Source organism: Dama dama, chromosome 1, assembly GCF_033118175.1.
Source record: "Dama dama isolate Ldn47 chromosome 1, ASM3311817v1, whole genome shotgun sequence".
Lineage (NCBI taxonomy): Eukaryota > Metazoa > Chordata > Mammalia > Artiodactyla > Cervidae > Dama > Dama dama.
The window spans coordinates 74,249,128-74,272,239 of record NC_083681.1 but is presented as its reverse complement, the minus strand read 5'-3'; the positions used below and the strand labels follow the sequence as shown (position 1 = coordinate 74,272,239).

The 23,112-nt window shown below is 41.0% G+C and overlaps 1 protein-coding gene across 23 annotated transcripts in view; it reads left to right on the top strand.

Moving 5' to 3' along the window:
- Positions 1-6,022: 6,022 nt before the first annotated feature.
- The window catches only part of PHF21A (PHD finger protein 21A), a 186,487-nt gene continuing 169,397 nt past the window's right edge, over positions 6,023-23,112 (top strand). For 5 of the 23 annotated variants that reach the window (XM_061152472.1, XM_061152618.1, XM_061152610.1 and 2 more), the window contains exon 1: positions 8,226-8,842. The gene's annotated coding sequence lies outside the window, so the exon portion shown is untranslated. The other 18 variants (XM_061152425.1, XM_061152434.1, XM_061152526.1 and 15 more) reach the window with 13 other exon arrangements.

The following is a 23,112-nucleotide window of genomic DNA, read 5'->3' as shown; positions in this document are numbered from 1 at the left end:
GAGACATTTGTGGTTGTCACAACCGTGGGGGAAGTGCTGCTAGTATCTAGTGGATAGAGACCAGGGACACTATTAAATATCTGCCCTCCCCACACCCCAGCACAAACTTATCCGGCTCCAAATGTCAATAGTGTGAGGTTGAAGAGCCCTAGTCTAGTCAATTCTACTAAACACATATACCTGAAGTTGCTTAGGATTAAACTGCTTATTTGGTGATTATGGCAAGGTAGTGAAATTGAAAGTACTCTTGAGAAGGTTGACTGCTTATTCACCAATATTTATTTATGTACCAGTTATATCTGACCCATTTCCAATGATAATTTCAGCTTACCATAAAAGCACACGCAAGACAGTTAAGGAGATTTTCAAAAGATCAGAAGCCATTGAGACAGAGGGGAGAAAGAACATACATTCAGCTTCTGCTAGTCACTGGGGATTTTCTGTCATAATTCTTTAAAAATCACATTGATACATCTTCTCTACTTATTTAAGTATTTTGTTGGTACAAGCCAGGCTTTCACTTATTGCAGCCCAATAAAAATTAGAAAGCAATCCAGCAGTTACTTCCCTGCCTCAGTGAAGAGATAGGACCTTCAGATTTCCAGACAGTGTTAAAATCTTCTTTAGAGTGACCTTTTAAAAGACAATGGGGTTACTTTTCAACCGGGAGTAGAAAAACGGACAGAGTTGGAGTGAAGGACAGGTAGGAGTTAGGGAGATTGGATGAGAAAACTATTCAAGTAGCCCTTTGTGCGGCAGGGTTCATTATGTTATTTGAAATACTGTCAAATTCCAGAATATCCGAGACAATCATATACAATTATGGGTACAAAAACCTTAGTATCTAGGGTATGGCATGTATTATGTTACCATAAAACTGTAAAATAAGAAAATGTCAAAGACACTTCTTTATTCTCTAATATATAGTGTTTCTCTATGACACCATAATACATAATGCCTCTTTATATTTTCCCTATATTTACAGTATCTCTGCATTAGACTGATCGCCTTTATAGGGAGCTAGCTCTTTTATCATTTTGAATGACATTTTACATTCTCTAAGAGAATCCCAATATTAATTAAATATTTTCTGTCCAGTGAAAGTTATTTAGATTCCTACCTCCTAACCTACACATACATATATGATAAATGTGAAAAATAGAAACCATAAAAATACAAGAAGAAAACTGTAGGTATTTCTCTAATCATGGACTTTGAATGACCTCTTGAAACAATGGGATGGAAGGCAGGAATATACATAGGAAAACACTGACAGATTTAACTGTTTATGTAAAAATTAAAGGGCTTCCCTGGTGGCTCGCTGGTAAAGAACCTGCCTACCAGTGCAGGAGACACGGGTTCGATTCCTGGTCCAGGAAGATCCCACATGCCTCAGAGCAACTAAGCCCAAATACCGAAAATACTGAGCCCGTGCCCTAGAGCGTATACTCCACACGGAGTATACACAACCAGAGGCCTGTGCACCCCAACGACAGAGCAGCTCCCCACTCGACGCAACTAGAGAAAAGCCCGCGCCGCAACGAAGACCCAGCACAGCCAAATAAGTAAATACAAATAAACAACTATACTCCAATATTTAACAACATCCAAAACTTGAGTTTTACCTCTTCTCAGCAGGGTTTTGATGACTAATAAATGAGAATGGAGGGTAACGAGGTGGTGGGAGAGCAAACTCTTAAGTCACTGTGCCCCTGCTATTATTTTTCGGTCATTCCCGTCTGAAAGTTGAACTATTTACCTCAAAGGAACTTCTAGTGGTAAGCTTTCCATTTGCAGCTTATTTCTGGGATCTTCACAAACTTACACTACTTGCTGTATTTTTTTTCCTTTAGCAAGAATATGCTGGTTAGCCCTTTCAAAAATCCTACAAAGTATTATATTTATTTTATGTATGAGAAATACCAGGGTTCAGAAGGCCTAAGTGCTTCTCTCAGGCCACACAGCTAGTGCGGGTCTACTGAGTGCCTCGTGTCAGGGACACCTAGAGCTTGAGAAAGACTCACGGAAATACAGCACGGCCTTGAGTCACCCCAAGACTCATGGGATGCCACACGCCACGTTAGCACTGACGAGGTATTGGAACTCCACTGTTCACCTTTTACATGTTCACCGGTTTATGTGTTTACGGAACACGTGTTTATGTGTTCACCGGTTACATTAACTCGGAAAACAAATCTGAAGGCACAGGAAAAGATGTTATATGTGGCCTTGTGTGCCAGGCACTGTGCTGAGCATGCGCCCTGAATTATTTCATCCCATTTTTTCAGTAGTCCTAAAAAGTAGGTATTAAGAGCTGCATTTTACAAGATAGGAAAACTAAGGCTCTGAAAGATTATTTGCCTAAGGTGCCTTAGTTGAGAAGCAGTGATATGTCTTAGGTGTGAGAATCCTAGGGCCATTGGTTCCACTCCTTTCCACCACCTTAGAGTGAGGAAGAGTATATAAATGGAAACGTGGCCGCATAATGAATCACAAGCTAAAGGATTCTTTTTCACAGAGTTTTGATATATGTTATCAGACAATCGTTTGGCTAAAATATTTTAATAAAATGTAAATATCAAACATGAGTTTACATTACATTGATTTTTTTTTTTTGAATTGGAGTGTAATTGCTTTCAATGTTGTGTCTGTTTCTGCTGCACAACAGCAGCAGAATGTGAATCAGCCATATGTATACGTAGATCCCCTCGCTCTCGAGCCTCCCACCACGCCCCACCTCCCCCAGCCCGGCCTCTAGGTCAGCAGAGAGCACCAAGCTGAGCTCCCTGGGTCCTACAGCAGCTATTTTATGACACTCATTTTTGATTGCTGTGGATTTAGTGAGAAATATTTGGGACGTTTCCTGGTGGCGCTGACAGTAAACAACCAGCCTGCAATGCAGGAGACCCAGGTTCAATCCCTGGGTTGGGAAGATCCTCTGGAGAAGGGAGAGGAAACCCACTCTAATATTCTTGCCTGGAGAATTCCATGGACAGAGGAGCATGGTGGACAACAGTGTGATTGCTATTTAAACATGTTAGTAACCGAGCACTTATACTAGAAGCTCAGGGGCTTTAGTCTTCAAAAATTGGGTTGATAAACGACAGCCCATGGGCCCAATCCTGCCCATCCACTGGTTCCTCGAGGCCCATGAGCTAAGAATGTTTTAACATTTTTTTTTAAAGGGTGAAAAAAATAGGAATATATTCTGACACATAAAAGTACATAAAATTAAAATGTCACAGCCCATAAATAAAGGCTTTATTACAATACAGCCAGGTTCATTTGTTTACCTACTTTCTATGGCTACTCTCGTGTTACAACTGCATGGAGCTGAGAAGTTGTGACAGAGGCTATGTGGCCTACAGAGTCTAAGATAGTTACTATCTGGGCTTCTACAGAAAAAAAATTTGCTGACCCCTGTTCTACAGCATTCACACATTCAGGCACAATGTGAGTTTCTGAATTTTTTCTATGAAATTCTGAAACATTCTAATTTTTTTTTTTTTTCTGCCAGAAAGAACGCTAAAGCAGCCTTTCTCTGAAAAAAATTTGATAGCCTGGGCTGATTCGAAACGACACCATTAGATCACAGTCCAGTGCCTAGTGGGTCCTTCTTGAAAGACCCCTGCCTTCACTCATCTTTTAGATACATTAGAGTTATCTCTAGACAGTAAAGCTGCATCTTACTACCCAACCAGGCCTTCCTTTATTTATACTGACTGCATTATGGGTTTAGTTTCACAACATTATGAGTTCATCCAAGCTTCTTGAATCATTTATAGGGACTTTCATTTTCGATCTCAAACTCTTCCACTCTGCTATGAAAATTTTTTTTTTAATGTAAAGCTCAGAGCACTAAATGGGTTACACATGTAAAATACAGCCCATAATTTTATTTATCCTCTAGCTTTAAGAAATCAGAATTTTAAAAATTGCTTTTTCTTGAGAAATGAAACTTAATTTTGCAGAAATAAAAAAATGCTTGCATGTCCAGGGATCTCAAAGCACCTCTGGTGGAAATACAAAACAGGGTAAAGAACGTCTATTTATTTTTAAATACTGTTTACTTCTTGAGGGAAATGGTATTTAATATAAAAGATGTGACTAGTAACAAATAGAGTCCAAGGCTATTTCTGGTTCTGTCAATGACTCACTTTGACTTTGAGCAAATCGTCTCGCGACTGTTGCTCTTTATCTGCAAAAACTGGACTTCATGCCTATGGGAGTTGCATGGCTAATCAATGCCTGAAAAATGCGTAGTGGCAGATGCTACAAAAGTGCTGAGCCTTAAAAACAAAACCACCCCCACCCCCCATTTGTATTCAGTTGAGGTTGGGGCTTATTGTTATTTAACATTCGAAGGCCAACACTACGTTTTAAGTCCAGCGTGCTGAACAGAACAGATAATAATCACCACCCAGTAGAAATTAAAAAAAAAAAAACCTAAGATTTTTGGACTTTTATTTTTTCCTTTTCGCGGTTAGGGGTTATTTTAGAATCTAGTAATATATCCATACAAAAACATTCAGCTCTAAGTTGAAAACTATCGATTTGAAAATCTAAATAAACCCCCTGGAAAAGAAAAAAAAAAAAAAGCCTTTCCCCGCCCCGCCAAGAAATCTCTCAAAACAAGAATTCTTCAGATGTTTTTTTTCCTCCCTGCAGTTCTCCATGTTACAGTCCTTGGAGGTAGAATAGGCATAAAATACTTTCACTAATAAAATATGACAAACCGCCGGATTATACGTGGCCGATTCCCAGTGATCGCCCAGCTACACAAAGCAGAAAAGTAAATGCCATCATCCCCCTTAGAACAAAAGAACTTAGGAATAAAAAACACGGAGGGGGGGAGAAAGCGGCAATAAATGAAGGTGAGCGAGGACCCCGGCCCCCGCCCCTCCCCGAAGCGAGTGTGGGACGGAGTGTGGCTAATAAAGTGGTTCAAGGGTAGTTATTTGGAAAGGGGGCGGGGTAGCGAGGGGAGGGAGCGGGCGAGCGAGCGAGCGAGCGGCGGCCGGGGATTGCATGTTGCATTCGACTTGAGGTGGCATCTTTCTCCTGTTGCCTGGACCACGCTCCCCCATTGCAGTGCTTCCCTCCTCGCTTCCCTCCATCCCTGCCCTCCACGGCTTTCTCCCCCCCCCCCCACCCCCTTCCAAACTGCTGTTGCACCGGAGGGAGTTGGGGCCGCTCCGGAGCCCCTTTTGCAGCTCCCGCCGACGGGAGGGGGGAGTTGGGCTCGGGCCGCCGAGTTGGTGGTGTTGGTGGTGCTGGGGGTTGGGGGGGGGGGTGGCGGCCGCAGCGGGCTCCGGCCTCGCCTCAGCTGCAGCTCCTTAGGTGCCGAGCTGCAGCGCTGCACGGGCCCATCACTGCGGCGGCCCCGGAGTTTGGCCGCTCGGTGCTCAGCCCCATCACCGCCGCCGCCGCCGCCGCCGCCGCCGCCGCCGCTGCACTGGAGTTTGGCTGCCGCTGCCCTACTTCACTCTAGTTTAGTTTCACTCACTTTACATCCGGGTTTTTTCCCTAGGCAATGGGGGCCGCAGCACACCCCGTTCCTTAGGCAAAGTGAAATAAATTCGCCGCACCGACACGTCAAGTAGTCCGCCCGCCCGAGCGCCGCCGCGGGCCCCCCGCCGCCCCTCCCGCCGCGCCCCCACCCCCCCGGGGGAGGTGAGGGGCCCGCGCTTCCGCGGGAGCCGCGGGGAGGGAGGTGCGGGGTGGGGGGGGCCCGGGCCGGCCGCCGTACAACTCCGCCCGGCGGCCCCCGCCCCCCCGCCCGTGCCCCTCTACCCCGGCGCCTCCTCTCCTCCCCCCCCCCCCCCCCCCCCCGCCGCCCTCGTCCCCGCTTTCCTCAGCCCCAGTCCCTCTCGCCCGGCTCTCGGGAGCGGCGGGGGCGCGCACGGCCGCGGCGGCGGCGGCGGGCCGGCGGGGCCGCGCGGCGGGCTCCCGCGCGGGCGAGAGTGTGTCTGGGCCTGGGCGGAGGGATCCCCGGGCTGAGGCGGCGGAGGTGCTGCGGCCCGGGGCCGGGTGGTGAATGGGCTGGTGGTGCTCGCCGCCGCCGCCGCCGCCGCCGCCGCTGCTGAGGAGGAGGAGGAGGATGAAGAGTTGGGCTTGTTTGTCTCCCACAGTTTCTCTCCTGCTGCTCTGATTTCTGCCCTCCCGTTCCGGCCCGGGGCCTGTGTGTGTGTCTGTGTGTGTCTCTCCTGGACGAGGAGGAGGATCCAGTTCCTCCCCCCCACCCCCTCCTCCCCACCCCCCCTTGCCTGGGGAAGAGGAGGAAAGAAACAGCCCAGAGAGAGAGAGAGAGGGAGAGAGAGAGAGTGAGTGAGGGAGAGAGGAGGAGGAGGGAGAGGGGAACAACCTACCATCTTAACACACTAATATCTAAAAAGTGCGAGAGGCCCAGAGCAGCAGACAGCAGCAGCAGCCGCTCCAGCGCCTTCCCTCCCTCCCCATGAAGAAGAGTTCCCTCCTCCTCCTCCTCCTTGCTTCTCTGCTCAGAGTTCCTGCCTCCAGCTGCCAGGGGGGACAGCCAGCCAGCAGCAGGAGGGTGCAGTATCCCAGCTTTTCCATTCTCTCTTCTCCTCACTCTCCTCTCCTCTCTCTCTCTCTCTTTTTTTTCTGGAGTAGCTCTGTTTCCCCTCCCTCCCCCCTTCCCCCTCTCTCTCCTCTCTCTCTCCTCTCTCTCTCTGTCTTGTCTCTGGTGTTTGTCTCTGGGAGGAACAGGGGGCTGCCTGCTTGGAGTTTGTTGTTGGGGGGGGGGGGGAGAAGGGAGGGGGAGGGGAGGGGTGTGTGGGAGGGAGGAGGGAAACGGGGGGTGTTCTCGCCAGGACCCCTCAGTCAACTTGAGATTTGAGCAATAACTTCCCCTTCGGGGCGCCCCCCCTCCCCCTGCGTGCCCTTCCTATTCCACCCCCCACCACCCAAAAAAAAAAAAAAAAAAAAAGACAATGGAAAAACCTGGTCTCCCCCTTCCTCCCCTCTGCCCTCCACCCCTCCCCAGGATAAATTGGAAGTAAGTTTATGAGCAGCCTCGGGAGCCTGGGAGCTGAGTGCTGGGCCGGAGCGGGTGACAGAGGCGGCGCGCCGGGGGTGGCGGGGAGGGGGGTGTCACATTGTCCCGGCGGGGGGCCGGGGAGTGGGGGGGGCGGCCGGCGGGGGCGGGGGGCGCGGAGCCTCGTCCGCCCCCTTGGGCTCTCTCCCCTCGGCCCGGGGATGGTCGCCAGGGCTCTTTCATTACCCCACCCCCCACCCCCTCGGGATGCTGTCGGGGGGAAGTTTTTATTATGGTTATTTATTTAATTTTTTTTTTTTTTTTTTGGAAAACCATCTTGTTTGGTGACTGAGGGATCTGCTTTAAAAAAAAAAAAAAAAAGCTGCGGCTGCTGACGCTGCCGGGCCCGAGTGTGTGTGTGTGTGTGTGTGTGTGTGTGTGTGTGTATGTGTGTGTGTGTGTTGGTGCATTTGTCTTGGGTGGCCGGAGCAGCGTTGGGGAAATTCCGCTTATTCTTCTTCTTCTGCAACTTGTTATTCCGGAGAGTCTGCCTGCACCCCTCACCCCGGGGCCGGCCCTCCCGCACTCGCCCCCGCCGCCTGCGGCCGCGGGGCGCCCCCGGGACCCCGAGCGGGCCGGGGCCGGCAAGAGAGGGGCCGCGGCCGCCCCTCCCCCGCCCGCGCCCCCGCCGGGGGGGAGGGGCGCGCGGAGTGGGACTCTTTCCGTTTGGTCCAGCCCCGTCGTGCACGCAGTTCCCAACACTTCTCGTCATCCTCTCTTTGGTCTCTTTATTCTGCTGAGCGGTGCTGCTAGGATTTCTTTCTTTTTTTTTTTCTCCCCTGACCACGTTCGCGATGGTGGGTAGCAGCAAGGTGGTCCTGGCAGGGGAGGGGTCGATGTCGAGATTGGGTACCGGGGGGGAAGAATGTCTCCTTTCAACTTTGTCTGTGGCTTGCACCCCCGGAGAAGGCCACACGCCGGTTGTGGGGTGCAGATGTGCCGAGAGTGATTTCTAAGTAGTTGAGTTGTCGAGATGAGGGTACGACTGCTAATGGTAGGCAGGTTTTGTTTTCATTGGTGAATCTGGTGTCATCATATTCCGGTCATATGTTGAAATATTCTTTGTTTAGGTCTTGAAGTAGAGGATCTTACTCCGCACGTCCACATTGTGGTGTTTTTAAATGATGTCTCTGCAAGTATGGCTTTCTAGAATTTAAAATGTGAGTTAAGGTCCGGGCGTGTGCGGGCCTCAGCACTGGCCTTGACAGTGAACTTTGTGGCTCTGTTTTGGTTTTCAAAGATTTGCTCCATAGCTGGGGTGCGAGCTGTGCATTTTAGTGTCAGGAATGTAGATGCTTGAGCTGGGGACGTTGGAGAAGGAAGAACATTTATATATTAATAATTGATAGCTGAATATTAGGATCAGATTAATTTGGACTGATGAAAGTTTTTTTTTTTTTTAAAGCAGTTATGCACTCTAGGAAGGAAGACTTTTCATAGGCACACTTTATAGGGGTTCTTTAGGGCACAGAGCTTGAATATCTCCTTTTAGAGAGGATACTCACCAACATCTGTAGCTTCATTGAGGGCCTGATAAAGGGACTGAAACTGGGGCTAAGATATCGAAGTGTACTTTTCAGTGTTTATGTTGTTTGTTTACATCTGATGTTCACTCACGTTTGGGCAGTAGAAATAAATAGGTCAGCTTTTCTTTTGCCTTCTGAAAACTAGCCCCCTCCCCCAACCCCCTTTTTTCCTAAGTTTCACAATTTACTTGGTTTCACAGCATTGTAGGAAACTGTTACTACATTTTTACTGGAAATACTATTATTCATTTTGATTTTGGTAAGTCCTTTTCAGTTCTTTTTTTCTCTTTCTGTTTGTATATGGAATCTATGTTGTGGGCTTAAAACTGGCTTATTAAGGTCCATTTAAAATGTCTAAAGAATGCATTTTAAAATCTCGGGACACATCTTTTGATGGCAAAGAGGAAGTTTTTGTTTGCAGTTATGCTCATGTTTATGGAAAAATTCTGTACTTAAAACTTTCGTAGATGTACAACTATCCTTAAATGAAGAGCATAGTAATAGTGCAGAAAATTCTTCAAACAAGTTTCTGGCTAACACGTTAAAAATATTCCAGGTGCTTTTCTGTATGTCATTCTTTTAGTTTTTTTAAGGTAATAGTATTTGCAATATGACTGATGTTGCTTGGATGGTCTTAATAGTCTTTTTGCTTGAATGCTTCAGAAGGCTTTTTAACATAGTTTTTAGATAATTTTGCAAGCTTTATTTAAGCTTATTGCACTTAGAACTCCCAGGCGAGTCTTTATGGAACTAGAAAAGTAAAAAGCCCCTCGCCTCTGCCAGATTTTATTTTTAAGAGGTGTAAGTGTTGGGCGGCCCCTGTTTGTTTTAGCTTTGAAGGATCCATCCTTTTTCCCATTCAGTCATCTGGAAAGAGCTGCCTCAGAAATACTCTTCTTCTGCTTACATGAAGAACTCTAAATGCTATCCAGCAGGAGGTGCTGCAGCAAGATAAAGGAAACCTCTGAATTGTAAGGGTCTTGCTACTTATTACAGCTCTACTTAGCTTCAGCTAAGCAACAGGATTAACACCTTAAAGTTCCAGAAAGATCTTGAGTAAGTCCTTTGAAAAATTCCATTTGCTATTAGAAGCTGAAATTTGTGACTGCTTCTTACCTGCTTACAATATTACACAAAGTGGATTGCTTATGGTGGACAGCTTAAGGATGCTGCCCTTAGGTACAGAGCACTGTTAGAAATATTTTGCTTGGAAAATGATTAGTCTCATATTGGAGTTACTCTCATATTGGTGAGTGGAGTGTTGAACACGTTTTTAAAAGTTACGTGCTGTGGATCGCTATAAACAAAAGTTGTTAATATGACTTGGGACTTTGGACTTTGTGGTCATCTTTATAATATTAATACGAGTGAGATACAGAGTACTTGAATTATTATTGGAAAGGTAGATATTGTATGGAAAAATTCTTAGGCTTTCTGTGTTTTTTTCTTCCCATCTGTGGACAGTAATCCTAATAGATAAATTTTTAGGCCCTCAGCTTTATAAATACATGCAGTTAATGTGTTTGAGTTGGCCTCCAAAGACTGAGGTTCTTGAACTAGAAGTAAAGTTCTGTCTCTGGGTATAGGTCATTGCTGATATGGCTGTTAGTACCACTTAACAACAATTGCATAAAGATGGAACTATTTTCATAACATTTATAGCACATGGTCCTTTGAAACTCTTGTTAGTGTTAGGTGAATTGATTTATCACTGGAAATATTATGGTACTGTGGTGGCTTTTAAAGTTTTATATCAAAGTTTTAAAAACTTAAGAATGTGTAGAAAATTTGATGAACTTGATTTGAATTTTGTTTGTTTTTTGGAAATAATACTGTACTTTTTTCTCAGTAAGATCAAATGATATAATACATGTGAAAGTTCTTTGTAAATTGTCAGAAGCCACGCAGATGTTAAGTTGTTGAGATAGGTGGCTAATTAAACATGGGCAGAAGCTCCTGGCTTTAAAATATTAACTTTCTCCATATCATTTGGGAAACGAGTGCATTAAAAGTGCACCCAGAACACTTTATGAACTTTTTCTTAATACTGCTGTGGTTACCAAAAAGCTCTTTGTTAGAATATTGAAGCTTTGTTTAAAAATGCTGTCTAGGCAGTTTCCCCTAATTAAAAAAAAAAAGATCATTTTTTCCTTTTGTAGACCCTGTGAAATGTGTATCTCCTGTTAAAGTTTTTCTTCATTCTCCATTGATGTGCTAGTAGTTAATTTTAGTGATTATTTTAAAGTTCCTGTATTCTTCTGTAGACTTTTAGTAACACACAGAGTAACAGCTGTCACGGTTAATATTTTGATTGTTTTGACTGATCCTGCTAACTTTCTGAAAAATTCTTGGTAACTAAACCATTCAAACTTGTTTTAGAGTGAAAAAGACATGTATCTGTATGTGTTAGTACTAGGTACCTGTGTGTATCATTTTTGTTTTTCTAATTGAGAAGGATGCGTGAGGAAATGACTACTCAAATCTAGAGGAGTGCACTGAAATATTTTTGGTGTCAAAATAACTTAGAAGTTTAAAACTCAGAACTTTGAGTTCTGGCTTTCTTAATAGATGCTACTCATATATTTGGACTGAAATAAAGTAACATATAGATAATGGGGAATTCCTATTTTGTGAGCATATCAAAAGGTGTAGTAGCCTAAATTTTAGAATTAACTACTCTGTATGAAATAACCTCAACTAGAAATTAAATATAGAAACTTGCTTCAGTGAAGGGTGAGAAAAACATTTAACTGTTTAGATAAAAATGAAACTTCTTAGGGTAATATTAACGTTTTCATCCTAGACAGTGAACACTAAAGTTTTTTTTTTTTTTTTTTTTTTTTTTTTAGGAAATACTGACATTAAGGTTTTAGTAATGTGTTTTAAATTTTGGATCCTTAATATTTTATTTCTGAAGTCTTTTGTATTTAATTACTGTTGAAAGGGAGAAAAGGAAGGGGTTATAGTTTTAGGTCTCTAACCTTTGACGGAAATCATTTATATCTATATTCAGAGCTGATTTCTTGAAACATGTTTGAATCTTCATATTAATTTGTGCTGGGAAATATTAATGATTTATGTTGACTTCTCAGAACTTTTGTACATGGGCTTTTTTCATAGGCCCTAAATATTCTTTAGGAGCATAGCAATGTATTTTGGTCACTTTCTAACTTTACCTGGTGTGTATTTTTGCTGCTTGGAGGTGTTTTTTTAAAGTAATATGTTAATACTGCATGAAAATTATTGTTGCTAATTATTTCTTAAATAGCATATGTTTCCTTCTTTGTATCATGTGTGTGCCTGTGGCCATACTGTTTTGTGGGCTTTCATATCATCTTATTTGTGTATTGAGTTTCTGAACAGTTACCTTTGGTGAGAATGTTGAAATAGACTGTTCGTTAGGAATAACTTTTATATTGCTTGTCTATCAATTGACTCTTAAACTGGGATGGTAGTGAACTCTTCCCTTTAAGAGATAAGCTGTGTTTCAGTCATCCTTTGAGTTTTTCTAAAGCAACTTTCTTACACTAGACACTTGTTAGGCAGTTTGAATGCCCCTCCACTTCTCTCCCTCCCAACACACTGCATACTGCACACCTCTGCCCCCTTTTAAAATAAAAAATAGTGAGCAGGTCTCAGCTGGAGGAAACTGTTCGTTCCTATATTTTGGAATCATCTATGGAAATGTTTTTCTGCTTTTTAAAGTAGACAAAAAAAAGTGAACTGATAATTTGGAGATAGGAAAGGGATGGGGCCTAACAGGTTGGTGATCTAGGTTATATTTTGACTTTGTTTGTGGGAGAAAAATAACTTAAACACAGAAGCCAAAAAGATGGGTTTTGTTTTATTGTTTTGGCTGCATTGAGAATACAAACTGTCAGTACTTGAGTAGAAGGAGCAGCAGAAAGGAATTGATTTTTTTCTGCTGCAGATCCAAGTATTGTTAACCATGTGGATCTCTAAAGCAGCATACTTACAAATCAAACAGTAGTTGATTCTCTGACTCAATTAGCAGTCAGAACCCTAGACTGTTTTTTAAAATTTTAAATAAGTACCAAAAACTTCAGAGTAATGACAATAATTTCCTGATAAAAGTGGGTGATAGTAACCATGGCAACTGCTATCTCTGGCCTTATGGACAGTATGTTGTATTGATGAAGCTTCAGATCCTGTAGTAGCCTGTCACTTTTATGGTGAAATGTAGTAGCATGTGTTGCAGGTGATTTTTAGCTGGATTGTGTTAAATTTGTGTGCCAGCTTATCTTTCCTTGTTAGGAATTTCTTGGACTGTATTCCACAACATGTTTGTGAAGGTGCTGTTGCCTGAAAATAACCCACCACCTGTGTTAGGCCTCCTAATGCAGATTGCACTTAGTTCTTTGCCTGCCTCCTTCTTCAGTGTTGCAGAAAATAAGAGAGTGTGTAGAAATTATATACATATATTACAGCTCAAAGTTATCCACTTGGATTTGGACATGTCACTAATAGCTTATAAAAAAAAACTTCTGTGTTTCTGGAAAAGGTCAGTGGATGAGAGAAATGGATCTGTAATTGGTATTTTCCTGAGTGTTTTCACAAACAGATGTGTATGTGAATTGAAGGGTGAGAAGTGGAGGGGGTTGAATAGTAAGAACTCCACAAAAGAGGAACTTGAAGTATTATTGTTGTTGTGTGTGATGGTTTTATGTGTATACTATAAGAATATATTTCCTAGTGGGCCTAGTGGGCAGTATGAAAGTATGGAAAATGTTTTCTTGTGAGAATTTTCTTCAAGAAAAATTGTTTATAAAATGTAACTTGAAAGACTGTTAAGAGAAAACCTGATAAAACAATTAAAACTCTTTTGGGGTATAGGGGATAGAAAGCTTTGAAACTGATCAAAGTTAAGAAATTGTTTTAAAAGTTGTATCTTTAAGTATCATTTAAAATTTGTGTCACATCTCTTTGCTTTTTAAGGATTTCTTTTATACAGTTACTCTGTTTTTCTAAAGTGAAAATGTTGATCTAACTGTTAATTGATACTTTTTTTCTGTATGTAGTAAAGAATCTGTGCTAGGGCAGAGAACAAACAAATTATATGTAGATTTGACTAGGCCCTGATAATAAGATCTAGTCAGATTGTGCTAGATAGTTCAGAGTTTCTTAAAACTTACTGTGATAGGGTGAAATGGTTTACTTACTACAAGTCCCAAGATGCATTGCAGTTTTTTGCCTCGCTCCAGAATAGAGCATTGCATGCTGGGACCTGTAGTTGATTTTAACAGCACAGGGAACCCTTCCCTCCTGTCTACTCCATTTTATACACAGCTTCTCAAAGCCTCTGAGAACTTTCTGCTAAGTAAAGTTTGATTGCTAATGTCATGATTATTATGCTGCTAGTATTCTAAAGTGAGTCTTCAGAAATACCCTAGTGTGATTTTACCTTAGATGCATTAGCTGTTTTTTAAAATCAGTTACTAAAAGATTTACATGTAGAACAACATACATATGTGTATATATTCAAAACTTGACTTAGCAGTTGTAGCTTTTTTGTTGTTTGTGATGGTACAGATTTCTTTATAATTACAGCATTAACTGATTGCTAGTGTGGGCATTAGAATTAGAAGACTGTTACTGTAGGGCCTGATATATATCTGGTTCTTTCTTTGAATGGGGACAGCTAAGTTGGATGGAAGGGTTATTTTTGTGCCAGAATTTAAGTAGAGTTTTTTATTCTTCTGTAATGATTGTCAACGTCTTGAGTCTCAGTATTCTTTAAATGGAAGACAAAGTCCTGAAAATAATTGTTATTTTAGTGTAAGTTTAATACTCAAAGCTAAAGGCTGAAAGGTAGAGAAAAAAGTAAGGTTATAAAAACAAAATGTAATTTGCTTATATTTTCATTTGTAAATTTAAAAATTCTGTCTTTTTGAGGGTTCTAATACCTTCCCCTTTCTTAACTAGTGTCAGTGTTGTTGTAGGGATTAAATGTTAAAATCTGTGAAAGTGCTTAGCACAGTGCCTGGCACATAATAAAGTCTCAATAAATGTTTATTGTTAGCAATAGGTTTAGTAGTAGTATTTATTGTTATTTTTTAAAATATCATGATTTACATTTTTTCCTCTCTTTTTACATTATTATTTATTTGATCAGAAACTCAGGGTGTTCTAAAAAGGCCTTGAGATTTTTGGTGTGTAGTAATGATGTGGCAGTTCCTTAGAATTTTTTGCCATACATAAAATGTCTTCACACCTCAGTTTCTCCCTAAGTGATATATGCCCCAAATCAGACAACCAGCTATTAGCAGAATTTTCATTGGGATTCAGCTTTGCCTATTCAGAACTCTTTGCCACTGTGCCATGGCCTTTGGTTGATTTTAGAAAGTTCAAAAGATAGTGAAAACTTCTTTGTTAATAATGTTTGCGCTGTTAGAACATCTACACTAGTTGATTAATGAAAATAAGATGCTGTAAAAATTTCCTCGTGTCACAGTGTATGTAACCTTGGAGAAATCCTGTCGTGTTTAGAAGCATGAAACAATCTGTCACCACAGTTCACAGTGCTACAGGATTGATGTATTGGAGGCCAGTGAGCAGCCCCAAAAAGAAAGTGTAGTTTCAGGTCTGTGGGATGTACCTAAAATGTTAGGTTCAAAGAAGTCATAAGTCTTTATGTTATTTTTCTCTTTTAGGACATGAGCTTCTTTTCAGCTCTTGAAATTGTTCGAGGATGATTTTTTATCTACACGGCTTTCAGCTTTTTGAGAAGGAAAAGGGACACCTGGGAATATTGAAAAATGTAGGCATAAGTTGTGGTGTATGTGCCTTAGTCTGAGTGTATGTAGAACCAGGGAAGTGTCTTTGTTACCTCCTTGACCACTGTCTATTAGAGTTCATCAAATGCTATTGCTGAGAGCTGCTGTGTTTATTTAAGAAAGCTCTGCCTTTAGTAGTAATTATTTAAGTACTTATTTATACAGCAACCCATTCCATTGTAATACTACTAATCTTTTTTCCTGATAAAGGTGAGCTGAAACTTGTTAATAGTTGTAGTTGAGACATTAGATAGATTTTTTAGATATGTCATAAATCTATGGAATCTGGTCTGATATGCTTCTACATTATGAATGGTTTTATTTATTTTATATTAACTCGTCTTTTCAAGACCTAATATTAAAATGAAATTAATTCAGTGGTTACAAAGATGTTAGATTCTAATGGCTAAGTGTAAGGGAGAAAATGGTCTCTGGTGTTAATTGGCCAGTACAGGAAGTTTGGATGAATTCTTATCTACATTTTATAGTTACACACTAAAGTTGGAAATAAGGAGAGGATGTAAGAGGTGTGAAACTGGGCAGCCATGTGTAATTATGTATAGAGTCCTCTGACACACCTAAATGATTGAGCACAGTTTTCTATCTTTTTTTAAATGAAGTGTCCCAGACCACTTGTAAATGAAACAGTTGTGATAGTGTGAGAAGACTTGGGTTTAAGACCAGTCTTGTCACTGGCTGTACACTCTTGGGAAATTCATCCTAGCTGAGCTTTAATTTTCCCAGTACTGTAGTAAAACTGGGATAATGGTGAAAGCCTGCTTCACTGTATTCCTAAAAGGATGAAATAATACTCTTGAATGTACTTTATAGACTAAAGAAGTACATCAAAATTTGAGTTTTTAATCACTAATAGATGGCTGGATTTTAAGATATCTGTCTATATTATGTTAACAATGTTAATATTTACAAAATTTAAGTATATGAGTTAGAATCATAATTGGTGATCTAGATCACCCTCCCCGCACCATGGCCAACAGACAAGTTCTTAACATGTTTACAGTGTAGTTCTTGACAATATGCACTGCTGTGTTTGTGTGTATATATATAAAAATATTGTAAGTGTACTGTGTGTTACATTATTGAAAAGTTTCAATTATGGCCTTTTATGTTGAAAAATATTCTTATGTGTTAATATTCAAACTTAAACAAATACATGTATTTTTTCTTAGAGAAAGGGCATATATATATAAGATTTTAAATATTTGGCAAGTTGTGAACAGTTTTTGTATTTTAGGGTTATCTGTTATTATATGTTTAGTATGTTTATGAATATGTTTAGTACTAGCCTTTTTACATATAATATCTCAGTTAATTTTAGTCCTCACAGCAGCGTTCTGAGGATTTACTGTTATTATCCTACCCCCATTTTACAGATGAGGAAATGAAGGCTTCCCTGGGATCACATACATAGCCATGATACAATATTAATTCAAGCCCAAGTTTGATTCCAGAGTACCTCCTTTTAAGTGCCTGTAATGCTGTACTAAACCCTGTAATTCCTGTAGAAGCTTAGCAAGTGCATTACTAAAGGAGTTTTCAATCCACTGAAATGGCCACAGCTTTGACATATCTTTTTAAGAATGTTTCATCTGATTTTGTTGGGTTAGGTTGAATGTTTTGGAAATAGTAAGCAGTGGAATGGAATGGAAATGAAGGCATTTGGGATAGTGTATTTCCTGACCTAGGTGGCGCAGTGGTAAAGAATCCACCTGCCAAGGCAGGAGACACAGAAGATGTGGGCTTGATCCCTGGATCAGGAAAATCCCCTGCAGCAGGAAATGGCAACACACTCCCATATTCTCGGCCTGGAAAATTCCGTAGACAGAAGAGACTGGTGAGCTACAGTCCATGGGGTTGCAGAGAATCAGGCACGACTGAGCGCACACTACCTATGTCCTGTCCATCACTGTATGCCCATTGCAAAGCACAGTGCTTGCTATGGAGTAGGGCCTAGTATCTGTTTCTTAAAGGTTGCAATTTGGGTACTGTAGCGTGGTAGGTTATCCATTTTCTTAGTAGGTGCAGATGATTTACATTAGCTATTTCAATCAGTCCTTAGGTAACTGTCAGCATTTTAGAGGGTAAGATGGTAAGTGTCCTTTCTTTTAATAGTTTAATATTTTAAAAATATCAAAAGGCAGAGGATTGGAGTTATAAATATAATACTTGCAATACAGATATGTGTAAAGTAGAAAACAAAAGTTAGTCCATTCTCATCTACTTTAAATTTTTCCTGTGTGTTTAACTATGTATAATGTTGTTGTTTAGTTGCTAAGTAGTGTCTTACTCTCTTGCAACCCCATCATGGACTGTAACCCACTGGGTTCCTCTGTCCATGGGATTTCCCAGGCAAGAATGCTGGAGCAGGTTGCCATTTCCTTCTTCAGGGGATCTTCCTGACTCAGGAACTGAACCCATGTCTCCTGCACTGGCCGGTGGATTCTTTATTGCTGAGCCACCAAAGAAGCCCCATGTGTAATGTATATCCATTTTAAAAATAAGTAGAATTATACCATCGTACTCTCTTGAAGTTCATTTTTTTCAGGTGGCTATCTTAAAAACTTTGGCTTGTTTTTGAAAATAAGGCTGAGGTGGGAAATGGTAGTGAGGTTGGAAGGAGAGAGGTAGGTAAGATTTGTACATTAAGATTGTAAACCTCTAATGCCCTAGACTGATTATTACCTATGGGGCAAAAAGCATTTTAAGTTCTTTTTGTTTGAGTTGAGTTGCATGCGTGCTCAGTTGTGTCCGACTCTGTGACCCCGTGAACTGTAGCCCGCCAGGCTCCACTGTCCATGGGATTTCCCAGGCAAGAATATTGGACTAGGTTGGCATTTCCTACTCCAGGGGATCTTCCTGAACAGAGGGATTGAATCCTTGTTTCTTTGCATCTCCTGCGTTGTCAGGCTGATTCTTGACAACTGTGCCACCATTAGAAATCGTCGTCGTTATTTTTTAAAAATTTAAAATGTCATCTTATGTAAAATGACAACATGTTTTCTGTCCTGCACAAGTAAATTAGGAAATATCACTTCAGAATTAAGTTCTGTTGGTTTATTCTGGTAGTTATTTTATAAGGAGATCAGTTGTGGTTTCAGATAAGTTTTTTTTTTTTTTTATTAGTTGGAGGCTAATTACTTCACAACATTTCAGTGGGTTTTTTCATACATTGATATGAATCAGCCATGGATTTACACGTATTCCCCATCCCGATCCCCGCTCCCACCTCCCTCTCCACCCGATTCCTCTGGGTCTTCCCAGTGCACCAGGCCCGAGCACTTGTCTCATGCATCCCACCTGGGCTGGTGATCTGTTTCACCATAGATAGTATACATGCTGTTCTTTTGAAATATCCCACCCTCACATTCTCCCACAGAGTTCAAAAGTCTGTTCTGTATTTCTGTGTCTCTTTTTCTGTTTTGCATATAGGGTTATCGTTCAGATAAGTTTAAAAAAAAAAATGTAGTCTCTGTTTCTGATTGTTAGGAGGGGTTCATTCAACATTTACACAGTAAAATAGAGTTTTAAACCAAGAAAATACTTGTGCTATTTTAATAAATAGAAACTCAAACCAGTACTGCTTAATGGGCATACAGATATTGCATACAGATATCCTGCCTAGGAATTAGTGTTGGTTGACCTCACCTTCATCCCTAACCCTACTTACTCAATCACCTTTGAATGCTATACTGGTAACCCAGCATTTTTTAAAGCAGTAAAATAAAAAAAAAATAAATAATTGGAAGTGCCAGTAATTTAATGAGTACTAATACTTCATTTTTTCTGGTGTTATTTATATTTTAAAAAGCATACTGAAGACTTTATAATCTGCAGTAAAGATCTTTTGATTCTAGCTTCGAGAGTTTTGACTTGTTGATAAGTTTATATTAATAATTCACCTTTGTAATTTTTAAGTTGAAAATTTTTATTTCATGGGTAATAAGTTTTTCATTATAAAAGTTTAAAAACTGTCTCTCTAATTCTAGAATGTGCTCATATCTAAAGTGCTTTGTACATCTTTAGATCCATATTTACTGAAGTGCTAGGGCATGGCCTTAAATTCTACAAATTGGGTCTGATAGGGTGTAGCAGTTAACTAGTTTTAACAAGCCAAGTTAAGGTTATATCTCATTGGTAGTGTTCATAGGTGCTTTTCATTTTGTGTGGCTCAGACTACGCTCTGGAGAGTATTTTATTACTTTTCATAATAATTTGATAAGTGCACAAAGGACTCAGTATATGTCACGGATGGTAAAACTGAGGCAGAGACAAGAATTTGAGTAAGTTGATATTAGTAGCAGAGCCTAATTTTCCTGGTTTTCTTATTCTAGTTTTGGTCTTCTTACCCTCTAGTACCCAAACTTAAATATTATGGCCCCCATAAATATATATTTATATATAATTTCCTGAACCTAGAATTTTATGTATGTTATAAAACATACAGGAAATTAGAAATTTTAAAAAGGATGAGATTTAAAAATATAAGTTGTAGTAATTTCTTCCCATGGCCCTCTTCTTTCCCCAGGGTGGGTGCACCCACTTGGAGACTAGCGGCCTAGACAGGCCATTCTTCTGCAGAAGAGGCAGCCATGGGGACACCTGGAGGACCCTTGGTACAAGGTGTGGGGCTCTTAAGTTGGAGTGATCTTTTACAGCTTTTTAATTTTAAAGCAACAGCCTTTCTTGCTGTGAAGGCTGAATGATCGAGAGTAAAGGCCTTGAGAAAGGTTAGCTTAAAAGACAGAAATATAGGCCTTATTTGTTTTCTTCAGAGTTGACCAAAGGGAGAAGGCTGGCCTACCCTGACAGCTCCTACTCCCACTATGGAGATGGCAGTGCCTTTTTCTGTTGTTGTTAGGCAGTTTATAGAACGCAGGATAGCTTGGTAAGCGTCTTCTCTGTGCCTGATATGACGTAACATTGTGGAGTATGCAGCATGCATGTTAAGTACAAGTGGTTGTATTTGGCTTGTTGCTGCAGCAGTTTTGAGGCTGTCTTAAAAAGCAATTATCACTCGATAGGGTTGGATATGTGCAAATTATTGAAATCATCATTTCACAAAGACCAAACTTTGTAACTTGAATTATTCTATTTAGTATTTGTTTTCTACTCCCCCTGCCACCCCCCACATAACTCAGAGCAGAATTCTTTTTCTGAAAGGAACAGATGCCGTTAGCTTATCAGGACCTGATACTAAAAAGCCCACAAAAATCTTTCTGCTGCTTATTCTCTTTATTTAATGTATATGTAAAGCATAGTGTAATTATTGCCGTTAGAGTGTTTTAAGCTGGTGGTTCCTCCCCACCCTTTTTGTCCTCAAGGGAAAGAGATCAGGAATGCCAAATCGACAACTTGGTATAAGGAAATAATGACCACTGAAATAAAACAGGAGTTCAAATAAAAAGCAAACCAGATACAAATGTAGAATGAAAATATCTTTTAGTAAAATGTTAGCATGCTGTACTTGGAACAGATGCCACATTAATTCAAAAGAGAGCCCAGAAAATGTGGCAACTTTACGATGTCAATGGAGGGAGCTGCAATAGTTCCTGTTCTTATTGTGTCAAGTTCTCAGTACCTCCAGGTCCAGTCCCATTTTTCTATTTATTTTCTGTGTATAATCCATGTTAATATTGCAAATATTAAATCCATGCTTAATATTTTTGCTTATATTATTAAATACATTGTCATATTAATAGATATTAGGGTAAAAGTCCAGTAACTTGTAATCCAACAGTAATGAATCTTGTTTTAAATATGCATGTCAAGATTTGTAGAATCGGAGGCAAAAATGGACTTTTCTAGACACCCTTCAAGGCACGTATATGATAATAAGGTAGTCTAAGAATTGAGGCTTTCAAAGAGGCCTACTGCTTTTTGAATGTAGAATTTGGACAAGTTACAAAACTATGAGAATTTTGCATTTTTTTCTCATTTAAATCTGCAGTTATCATTGGACATTTGCTATGATTTTTAAGTAGCTTAGATTCATTCATTCCTTTTGCTGTGTTTTTTATGGGGTTTGGAAAGAAGAAAGGGTGATGGAAGGGTACTATATGCGCTTGGGTACTTGCAGGGTGACATTGATTTTATGGAAGATCTCACTGGGACGTCCCTGAATTGCCTGCATCTTGCAGTGCGTGGTTAGTGTGGGTCTGTGTGCAGGGAGATGGGCTGGGGGCTTTCAGCCTGACTCACAGCGTGCTCCTTCCTGGGCACTGCAGTGATCTAGTCCCCGGGGGCACGCCTCCCGTGCCTGTAACGGAGTCTGCTGAGCTTGCTCAGACGAGCACTACTCGCTTTCTCTCAGCTAGTTGAAGCATGAAGCCTTACAATTTGCTAGTTTTGTGAAAAGGTTAAAAGTTTTGTTTTCGGGCAGTTCGAATGAAGGGAAGTTTTTAGCATGGCAGTAGAGCACAGTGGTTAAGAGTGTGGGCGCTGGAGCTGGAGCCAGTCTGCATAGGCTCAAATCCTGGCTGTGCTCTGCGCAGTCTGGATTTGTATTAGCTCTGTGACAGATCACTTCATCTGCTGTGCCTCTGCCTCAGTTTCTTCATCTGTCAAGTTTGAATAAATAAAGTATGGTTGTTAGAAGGAATAAGTAAGTGCCTGACACATAGTAAGCACTAAATAAATGGTAGCTGTTTTTAGCTATTATTAACCTTAATTCTAGACTTGTTCTCAGGGTTTGAGACAAATGTTGCATAATGGGCAAAGAGCCTAAGCTTGGAGGTCTGACCTATGGGTTGGAATCTCAGTGTTTGTGTGTGTTAGTTGCTCAGTTATAGCTGACTCTGTGTGACCCCATGGACTTGTAGCCCACCAGACTCCTCTCTCACCAGGAATTCCTGTCCATGGAATTCTGCAGGCAAGAATACTGGAGTGGGTGGCCACCATTCCCTCAGGGGATCTTCCCAACCTAGGATCAAACCCAGTTCTCCTGTATCGTAGGTGTATTCTTGCTATCTGAACCACCAGAGAAGCCTCTGGACTCTCAGTGCAACCACTTCAAGTTGAGTGTGTGACCTTGGACTGATTACTTAAGCTCTTTTTAACAAATATGTCTCCTGTACCTTCATTCATTCCTTTTGCTATGTTTTTTATGGTGTTTAGGAAGAAGAAGAAAGGGTGATGGAAGGGTACTATGTGCACTTGGATACCAGTGCTATATATCAAGCATTCTGCTGTTCACTTGGACTTTTCAGTTTCTTTACTGATGACATAGGGACAATAATAGTGACATCTTTGGATCGACATGAAGATAAAATGGGGATGTCTTAAGATACTTTATAAGCTTGATTATCATTGTTACTCTTGTTTAGTTGCTAAGTCATGTTCGACTCTTTGTGACCCACTGGACTATAGCCTGACAGCTCCTCTTGTCTGTGGGATTCTCCAGGCAGGAGTACTGGAGTGGGTTGCCATTTCCATCTCAAGGGGATCTTCCCAACCTAGGGATTGAATCCAGGTCTCCTATATTGGTAGGCGGATTCTTTACCACTGAGACACCAGAGAAGCCCGCTGTTATTGTTACAATCCCACTAAAAGTTTATGGGAAAAGGGTAAATATGGAACAACTTAGTTAGAAAAGAGAGTTTTTTCCTGAAATGTCATGAGAAAAGAGATGGATGGGAAAAGTGACCTAATGAGTTCTTGTTTGTGGAAACTGCTAAGAGAAGTATAAAATACATGGGAGTATGTCAGTTATTACAGA